The 10476-nt window shown below is 37.8% G+C and overlaps 1 protein-coding gene across 16 annotated transcripts in view; it reads right to left on the bottom strand.

Moving 5' to 3' along the window:
* Positions 1-10476, bottom strand: part of KHDRBS2 (KH RNA binding domain containing, signal transduction associated 2) — a 402639-nt gene that overhangs the window by 30032 nt on the left and 362131 nt on the right. The window lies entirely within an intron of this gene.

Genomic DNA, 10476 nt, shown 5'->3' with positions numbered 1-10476 from the left:
CTAAAAACAGAAGAGAAAAACACGCTTTGTAAATATCTAAACTTGAAGGAACAAAGTGGTGCCACTGCTAACGGCTGTCAAAATTCTCCAGGGTTTTGGCTGAAAGCTTTAGACAAATAAAATGAGAATGGTGTTATGATCCATTTCTTTACCCTCCCACAAAAACTTACAGAAAACTAACCTTCTACTTCTCTACACAGGCAACGATGTCTGCCTCAGGATAAGAAAACCTTACCCTTTCACTTTCAGCAGACAATAAATACCTACTGTGGCAGCAGTACAGTCAGCTCTGGAAACACCACTGCACTACTCTGCCAGCTCAGATTTTATTTGATGTTTTGTGCTTCTAGCATTTATGTTAAAGCACCAATGTGAGTAACATTTAATGCAGATGGTATGTTAATAAGATGAGGAGTTGAATCATCAAAAGATAATAGAAATACATTTGATTTTTTACTTCCATTTGAGATCAAAAGGAAGAAAATAATGGAAAAAATAGAAAGTGTCAAAATGAAGCTACTACATTAAAAGATTTTGCCAAATAGTTTTTAGTTGGAATTATCTTCAGAATACTTTTTCAAATTTTGTGAATGAAATAAGCTCAGGAAGAATAAGTTTTTTAAAAAAGCTAGTTCAGTTTTTACAAAGGTACAATTTTTATTTATTTTTATTTATTAATTTATTTTTTTATCCCCCCCCCCCCCCCCCCCAAGATATTTCTAGAAGTTAAGCCTTTTAAAGGAGCAAACAGGAAGCTACCTACAGTTGTGGTCCAGTGGTTGAACCCCAAACTTGAACTCTCTCCTAAACCAGCTAGTAGATCATCAATTTCTAGTTTTGTCTTCCAATGACTTCAACTGATCATATACACAGTCATTAAAATGGAAATGCAGAAATCAGAGTATACCATCTATCACATCATAGCGCAACATTACCCCTGTTACAACAGTCATAGAATACACCTGACATACACATGTTCATGAGGAAGTTTCCAAATTTCTCCATATTCCCCCAGAGTTGCATAATGTTCTGTCTATGTCTTGTAATGAACTATAGAAGCTATACAGAAACCAGTACAGCAAATGTTAGTTACTGTCCATATTGTTTTATTTTATTGGTGATCAGCGTATTTGTATTACAGGTATGTGTAGAATATTAAAGTTTGTAAAACACAAAAGAGTCAAGCCTTCTGATACTAGGGAAAAAAAAACACTTTTTAAGGTGCACAAAAGACAGAGATTGAAAAGACAGGAGTTTAAAAGATTGGAAGGTGACTTGGAGCCAGTGGGAAAGGGAAAGAAAGATTTCAACTGATGATGAAACAGTATACTCGCTATTGTTATCAAAACAAAACTAATTGATTGGTATATTAAAATCCTTTTTCCTAAGTCTAAAGTAGGGCTATTTAATTTCATTTATAAATAGGTAACACAGTCATAAACTGAACTATCCAGTCTTGAACTACTGCTGAAGAGTTGAAGCATTGGAGGTCCTTACTCCATCAATCTAAAAATCCAGTTGTACCTATTGTTTAAAGAGGTACATAATTCTTATGCCTTGATCCATACATTTTTTTTTAAAATGCCTGTTGAAGAAACTAACATTTCAGAACATATTTACCATGCTCAGATCTTCTTTTAGACTTTAGCTAACTCCCTCAGCCACCAAGTATTGAAATGAGTACTCTTGACTCAGCACGGTCAATAAAATTCTTCTAAATGGAATATAAATGTGAAACCTGCTAAACGTCCAGGTATAAGGGGATAAGCTGTGAGCCAATTAGGTATGGTAAGCAGGGGCAAAAATATTCATGCTCATAGCCAAGAAGAACATACTTTTACTACATTTTTCATGTTACATGCAACTTTCTCATTTAATTTCTAATAAGCCAAACAAAGACGTTCTTGAGTTTGATCTGATTCCTGATGCATCTGTAGAGTAAACCCCAAAACAGTTAACTTTTTTTTTTTTTTTCCCCCTTGTATTCCATTCCCACCACTGGAAGGAGAGACTGGGCTTTCAAGTTTCAAGTCACTGCCAGAAAGCAGTGACAGATTCCTAACTTTTTGAAAATGGTGTGTCTGTCACAGTTAATTTAAAGCATTGAAGAAATTTGTTCATTTCTTTAAACAGAACGACCCAAACAAGAGAATATAACTTTCTATGCAAAATAAAATACATAGGCTAGTACATGAGAATATTAAATCCCAAAACTGTATTGTTCATACATTTCAATGGAGGCTAACTACATGGCGTTAAACTTAGTCAGCTACTCGATTAATGGAAAGATGGCCTTAAATATAAAAAGGAACTGAAAAAAATCTTCATCTCTATTAAGGTATGTCAAAGATTTTATTTTATTAAGGCAAGTTTTCAGAGTGATAGCAACATTTTCCTCTCCAGAGAAGACTTCATACATACACCTTCCAAAGCAGAGCAAGAGTTCAGTAAAAGGTCCATATTTTGATTGCTTTGGGCTCAGCTGCTGTAGACAACTTACCGAAGTTGCTATATAGAACTTACTAAAGTTCAATCTTCACTATTTGTATCATTTAGTTATGATAAACTCCACAGTGAAACTACTATATACAGAGGCTTTTGTTTTTCTTTTGCATCTTGATTAATGTGACTGTTGATAATAACATAGACTTCCAAATACATGATAGTGATTCTGTTGCACAAGCACAGAACACATTGTTTGGATTTTTCTTTTATATATACGTGTTAGAGTCCAAGTTCCAAATGAATTTTTGAGCAATATGGTGACATACTAGCTACCTGCATGGAATGGTGTTCTGATGGCACATTTTTGGTTTACTATTTCCAAAACCTTTATACTACTATATATTTCACTGTCAGTCATACCATGCTTTTATCACTAACACAGGAAGTATGTGAGCAAGTTAGTTAAAACAACCCCCATCCTATTAGGAAAACCTTTGTGAAATTGAAATCTTACCCAACATGGACAAGACCATACTGTCCACCCACATGGGAAATTAAAGTCACAATTTCTTTCTCTTGCAGGTCAGGAAGTCCTTCTGGGCAAAGGAAAATGAGGTCTCCTGGCCATGGGAGGAAGTGAACTCTCTAAATGCTGCATCGGTGGAAAAGTACAAAGATACTGATATGTAGTATAGAGAAACTCTTGCAGAATAGTTGGGGAGCTTCATAGTTGAAGAAGCTACACTATGAATGGAGAGGTGGGAACATTTTGTGTTCTCCTCGTTTCAGGGCAAAGCAAAATAGGCTAGTTCAAATCAACACTGAAGGTAAATTAATGTTTCGCCTTGCACTGAAACTGAGAGAGCACTCACATCTTTGATTACAGTTAAGAGGTGGATTCATAAAACACCTTTTCAGTTGAGACACGGTCAGTGACTGCATTAGTGCAAATAGCCTATTTTTTAATGCAGAGTAAACCACATTGACTTGAAACAGTGCTCAGGGCTAGATACTGTGTTTTACTTGAGAACAGTAACCCAAATCTGAAAGCTTACAGAAAAATAGTAACTCCAGTAAACGCTTTACTCTGCCAGCCACCACCAAGGGAGACACTGGTGACTGGAGATACTGCCAGTGATGAAGCATCATTTATTTCCCCCCAAATTATCACAGGGCAGAGTATGATTTATACTAGGTAGGGATTTCTTAGAGTCAGATTATTCATTAAAGTGAATTTTGAGTATGAATGGTCAGTCAGCTCATTAGATCATAGACCAGATCCATGCCCATGGCCTGACTGGCACTGTAGGCCCGTACAATCTTATCACATGTTGGCATCGTGTTGAATTGTGAATGGGCCCAAATGCAGGCTGGAGAGGATGCTTATTTCCTTCCTCTTACCTTCTGATGGCTTTCACCTGCTCCACTGGATAGAGGCATTACTGGCCCACTAACTTCCTCATCTCAGACACTCCTTCACTGAAATCAGCTATATTTCCCAAAACCAAGAGGTGAATTTGCCCCTCCAATCACATCAGAGCTGTCAAAGAGTTTAAAGTTTTGTGACGCAGATTTCTTTCCAGTTTTGGTTTAAGATAGCCAACCATTAGTAATATACTGGCTATTCTTCTAGTGCAAATGAAGTATTATATATCTACTGACCTCCTTATTGTCCAAACTTCATTTTAAAAAGGAATAAGGACATTGTTGATGTCAAGAAAGAATTATTCCTTCTGGCCATTCACCTCTGAAGTTTAAAAGCTGCTGCTGCCTATTTTTTTTTTTTAGTAACACTTAAAGACTTCTGAGACTTTAAAAATTCTCTTTGAATAAATGAAACTCATCACATATGCACTTTCATTTAGTACAAAAAAACACAACACCTCTCTTAGAAAACAGAGTACCTGTCCTTTTTTTTACCTGACTAATTGGAGTATCTAATATTGTTACAGATCTACAGCCTCAAAAAATGACCTATATTTGAAAGACTCCAGGAATGAGCAGAGGTAGCAGAAAGAAAGCTTGACTAAACTGAAACATTTTTGTTAATGAGCCTGTTGTTTTTTAATGGCATGATTTTACTGCTGGTATCTTGTTTTTGCTAATCACTGCTGACTTTTGTGGCCACTAAGAAAATAATTAGCTGACTCTAGACTGAAATACTGAATGGTTAAAACCAGTATCAAAGATTGCTTTTGTAAGAAGCTAATGCTCTATGAAAACAGGAAAATGAAAATATAAAACATAAAAAGCCTGTTAAAATTCTGAAAGCTGTTTCTTCTCTGCAAGATATCTTCTCTGCAACTACATTTCATTATCTCATTGCCTTGGGGTGTCAAGGGAAAGGTTGGGGAGGGGGAGCACCATCTGCAGAGCTCAAGCGATACTGAGGCTAGCATGTGTGAGGAGTGGACATCTCTGGAGAAGATTTGGTAGCAGCTGATCTTGCTATGGAACAAGAAACAATCCTGCTGTGATTTTTTTTGTGCACTCCATTTATTTTCTTTTTCTTTGAGCTGCTCTTACGTTCTCTTGTTGAGTATCAGGGGTTTTATGGTCACGCGAAACCAAAGTTTACTGTGAAAAGCTATTGCCTAGAGGGCTGAAGAAGTGGCAGCCAATATGATATAGTCCTAAATCCTCAGGTCTCTCATTCCTACAGGGAATCAGTTTCCATATAGCGAATTTAAAAACCCTGCCTCTGCAGTATGTTTCATTGCACCCTTTAAAAATGGCTTTTTGCTGTAAATGTGCTGCAGCTTCAATTACCCTTTGCTGAAGTGTCACTGTATTTGCAGGGAGGCCTTGGGGAAAAGTAAGGTTTAGATAAAAAAGGAGAAGCTTTATTTATATAAATGAAAATAGCTAAAGTAGTAAAAATACTCACTAAATGTACAACACAAAGACAAACCAATTTCTTGTTCCCTTTGAGTCCCCTCCCCCACCTCCAGACTGAAACACCTTCATATAAAAGTGAAATGTACAGTCTTTCTGGCAGTACTCATATAGTAAAAAATGACTTTATACTACCCATTGGAAGAAGCTGTTTTTCCTTGACTAACAGTGTTCTTAAAGTAAATTGCTGCTGTGGCTGTACCAGCTTCTGAGACAGAACAAGAACAGAAACGTGATTTGTGGCACAAGTCTCTTACATTCTTTTTTTGCAGTAATATGGTGGACCTACTTGTTTGATTTCAAACTTTAACAAGGAAGGATGACGGTCACAACTTATTTGCATGTATTTGGTTACATCATCAAAATACGGAAGGACAGTTGACAGCTAACAGCTCTTGTTGATATTGCATGATAAACCCTACTGCATTAATAGGTGAACCTATAGCCAAAACTTAGATGAAAGTTTGAGGATTACAGCTTTCAACCAGGAAAACACTGGCTTTTATCGGTCATACAACAGTAAAGGATTATATATTTGTATTGGATAAAGCAAAATAATATGGAGCAACACTATCAAGAGTCTCTGAAGCACAGGATGCTAATAAATTACTAGATGCAGCCACACCAAAAATGAAATTACAGTATTATTGCCTTTTTCTACAGGCATTTTTAATGAAGAACAATATATACTCATGCTAGTAATTAAAGGTTCCTTGATGTGCAAAGTCGCTCTTTTATACGCCAGTTCCAGTACTCCAAGGTGACCTTTTTTCTTTCAGCATCAAGGCAGGGGTCCTGAGAATAGGGGGGCTCTATCTGCAGGAATACCCTTAAAGGACTGAAGCCATACAACTACCTCAGTAGTCACACAGAGATTTGGGTAGCTCATTGGGTAGCAGAAGGGTTGAAAGTCCCTTCAGCCTTTTTGAGTCCCAGGCTGAGTTTCATTGTGTTTCTGAACATTTGAGAACAGTGGAGTCAGGTCTTTCTCTGAAAGGCTGTGCCAAAATGGAAAGGAAAGAGAACATGGATATATTTTATCTTAATAGAGTGACGTGTTAATGAAGGGGGAAACTGCAAGGGATTTCAGGTGGAAGAGCAGGTAAGAGCTGTAGCCTTGCAGAGAGAAAGGTAACCGGGAGGACTGCTAGCGAGTCTGTGAATCAGCATGCTCAAGAGCTGAAGGGATGCGCAAGGAGGTCATTGATCCCTTTTCCTGACTCCCGTGCAAAGAAACCCTGTGGAGTCCAACCTCCCTGCTCCTTCAGTGATGTCCAGCCTGCCATCCAGCCCCTCTGCCCTAATGTGCTCCTCTCGCCCTCTGTCCTTTCCACTTCTGTCTGTCCCCAGTGCTACCGGGTGTCACAGACTGTGACTGAAAAGAAATCCATGCAGGCAGCTTAATAATTGAGGGCTGGGGGTCCAGTTTCTCCAGGAATTTGGTGTTATTGCCAACTTGTAACATCTTCCAGATGTTGCCATTCTTAGCTAGAGAAGAAATACTATATGCTTTGCTTTCAGAAACTAAAAGTATAAGTTATGGCATCATAAAACAGTTTAGAGCTGAGGAATCTGAGTGTGCTTGGGCATGAGGGTTGCTTTGGGTGCGGTAACCAGCATTGTAGCAAATTTTTGGGTGGCTACTTTGATAAGAAATGTGAAGTCATGGGCACAGCTCTTTTAATTACACTGGATACTTCTTTCAATTTGCTGTATGCTCCCTGTGACTCGATATTTGAAGCTCACATTTGGGATACATAGATTAATAGCTATTATCACAGGTAATCAGCACCCTTGGTTTATGAATAATTGAAATTACATGTTAGTATTTTTGCACTGCTTTTTACAATCAAGATAGACTCTTAGTTGCTGTGTTCCTTGAGTTATATAAATACATCCAGTATCTATTAGATATTATTGTTATATTAGCTGAGACTATTTTTAAGATTATTGTTTGATCAATTGCTAGTAGACTCAGTAGCTCTGATCTACTGTTCAAATACAGAATTTAAGTTAGGTCTTTTTCTCGCTGGGAAGTCAGAATGAAAAAAAGGTCACAGTATTTTTAGCCCCCGAAGTTCCTTTGGATGTGGGGTCACTAAATGGTATGATGTGTAAAAGAGGTAGATACATAAGATGTTGTTTCTGTCTTAGTATTTTACTTCTGTATATTGAAAGCACAGAAAAAAAAATCATGGTGGTCCATATACCTCAAAATTCTACCCAAAGCAGTGGCTATCATCTGATGCTTAAACGTCTTCTAGCACAAAATTCAAGAAAAGCACGTATTCATAGCACTTCTACTCTTCAGTCAGCATTCTGCAACCTTGTCATGGAATTTTCTGGCCTTGAACAAAACTCTTTCATAAATGCAAAGAGCGTAACAATACGAGAAATTAAAAGGCAGATCATATTAACAGATGTTTTAAAATTAAAAAATACATATTAACAGCATGTGACTTGCATATGAATATGTTATTTCCTAATGATTTTACATTTATATTCATTGCTTAGTCCCTGTAATAATAAAGACTTGATCACTTCTTCTTCCTGGTAACTTATCTAACGTCTGAATATTGCCCACAATTTTTGGGCATAATTTTATTCATCTCCAATCAATTATTTTAGGACAGGTGGCCAGGAAGAGATAAAAAGAGCTATTCTGTTTAGATAGTTAGGATGTATATAACTGCAATCAAGATAATGGTTTAATTTGATTTGCCATTTAGCTTTCAGTGTTATTAGAAACATAAAATTTGCTTTTAATTCAGAATAAAATAGTTTTCTTTCCTACAAGGAAAAATAGCTCTGCCTTCTTTGCAAGGCCATTACATTGCATTGTCCTGGTTTCGTCTGGGACAGAGTTAATTTTCTTCTCAGTAGCTGGTGCAGTGCTGTGGTTTGGATTTGGTGGGAGAACAAAGCTGACAGCACACGGATGGTTTTGGGTGTTGCTGGGTGATGCTTATACAAATTAAAGAACTTTTTAGTTTCTCGGGCTTTGCCAGAGAGAGGGCTGGAGGGACACAGGAAACTGGGAGAGGACACAGCTAGAACAGATGACCTTAATTAGCCAAAGAGGAATTCCATACCATGGGGCACCATGCTCAGTATATAAACTGGGGTGGGGTCTTGCCAGGGACTGCCAGTCACTGCTAGGGGCTGGCTGGGCATCAGTCAGCGGGAGGTCAGAAGTTGTATTGTGCATCACTTGTTTTCTTTTCTCCCTTCCCTTTGGATTTAATTTCTCTCCCCCTCTCCCTCCTTTTCATTATAATCGTTATTGTTGTTATTATTATTGCTCTTTCATTTTTATTTTATTTCAATTATTAAATTATTCTTATCTCAACCCTCAAGTTTTACATTCCTTTCTAACTCTCCTCCCCATCCCTCTGGGTGAGGGGGCAGCATGTGAGTGGCTGCGTGGCGCTTAGTTACCAGCCGGGGTTAAACCACAACAGCGCACATTTGGAGAGAGCACACCACACTAGTGATGGAGCGTAAGTGGAATTCAGGATTTGTGATTCCTAGCTCTACTTGTTGTTTGCTCAGTGACCTTGGATAATTGTTTAATATTTCGTGGTATGGCTTCCTCACTGGTAGAATAAGACAGGAACACCTCCCTCCCTTGGGTGTTCTGAGATGTAATTAATTGCCTGAGCAGTAAGAGAGAAGTGATGTATATCTGCTGAGCAGAAGACCCACTAGAAACCAGACATTTAACTTTAAAAAGAGAACACTGAAAATTAGAATTATTTTCTTAGGATAATTCAATTTGTGCTGTCTTTCTAGCAAACTTCCAAACTTCTCCTTCCATGGAAAGATGGGTGGAAACAATGTACAAAGCAATGGTTGGAAAATTTGCCCTACACAAGCTACTGACTGAAGTTCAACTAACAGTGAAAAGCTGGGATTTCACCCTATAAATCCACATGGAAAAGACAGTTGTACTTTTCTTGTGTCATAACTAGACATATATGTATTATTATAGACACAAATTCAGTAACAGTTTTTGTCTCGTTTTTCTTTTAATGAGAGTATCTGCTTATTTTTTCACTTTCTGCTCTATTTTTGCTTATCTGCAAAGCCTGCAACACACACAGGATTTTCTGACTTTATATCTATGCATTTTATAATTTTGTGAGAAGAAAAGCTGAAATGGCTATCTTTCAAATCACAAATGGTACCTTTCTAATTGAAATGTGGAATCCTGTCAGAAGACAATGTTTTCAAACACAGGCTCAAAACCACTATGCTTATTTATGCCATGCTAAGTACCACTTATTTTACAAAATCTACTGCATATGCAATATATATGGCTTAAAACCTAAAAATGCTTGGAAAACCTTGTGGTTTAATAGTCTACTTTCTGAACTTAGCTGTAACTGTTTTAAAAGACTACCGTCCCTATGCTTGACAGTACCTTCTCTTCAGGAGGGCTAACAAATTAGACCGCATGAGTACTCCAAATCTACTTCAGTATTGTGAGCTGCCCTGGCTTACACTGGTAGTGGAGAAGCACATAAATCCTCCAGCTGACCAGCCCTGGAGCAGAGGAGGAGTGCTCGTGCACTCCACTCTGCCAGCTCTCCCTGCAGGTTAAGTAATGTCAGCAAGAGAAGCAGTAAAGACTACTGGAGAAAATAATTTCTTACAAGGCTTCAGCCACTTCTGCAGTGAACATCTGCCTCAGACAGGAAAGGAGCAGCATCAGAGTGCACAGGTAACTAGTCTGGGAAACTGCAACACAGGGAGGAGACAGGCTATTATCAGTGTTGCTGTGAGGTGGGTGTGCAAGTGACAGTGTGGAGGGAGTTTTATTTTTCCCTAATTTTCAGTTAAAATTATTTTTCCATTACTTAATGGCAATACAACACGAAACATGCAGTGGTATACTGTGTCTGGAATTACACAGTCACCACTACATGCACATCAGTATTGCAGGACTTTTGTCTTAGATTCTCCAACTCTGTGGTTCCCACAGTGAAAGGCAGTGAAATTACAATTTGAAATACTACATAGGAAAGTTTTGCATGATTTACTTATTCTTACTGTGTCATAGGAAATGATTTATAATTCAGCGGTAATAGAGGAGGCACAAGTCACTATAAATTTAAAGTACTCTCTTCTCTCATG

The sequence above is a fragment of the Falco punctatus genome (genome assembly GCF_963210335.1).
Source record: "Falco punctatus genome assembly, chromosome: 5".
NCBI lineage: Eukaryota > Metazoa > Chordata > Aves > Falconiformes > Falconidae > Falco > Falco punctatus.
Note: the sequence above shows the minus strand (reverse complement) of the source record. Positions and strands in the feature narration are given on the sequence as shown.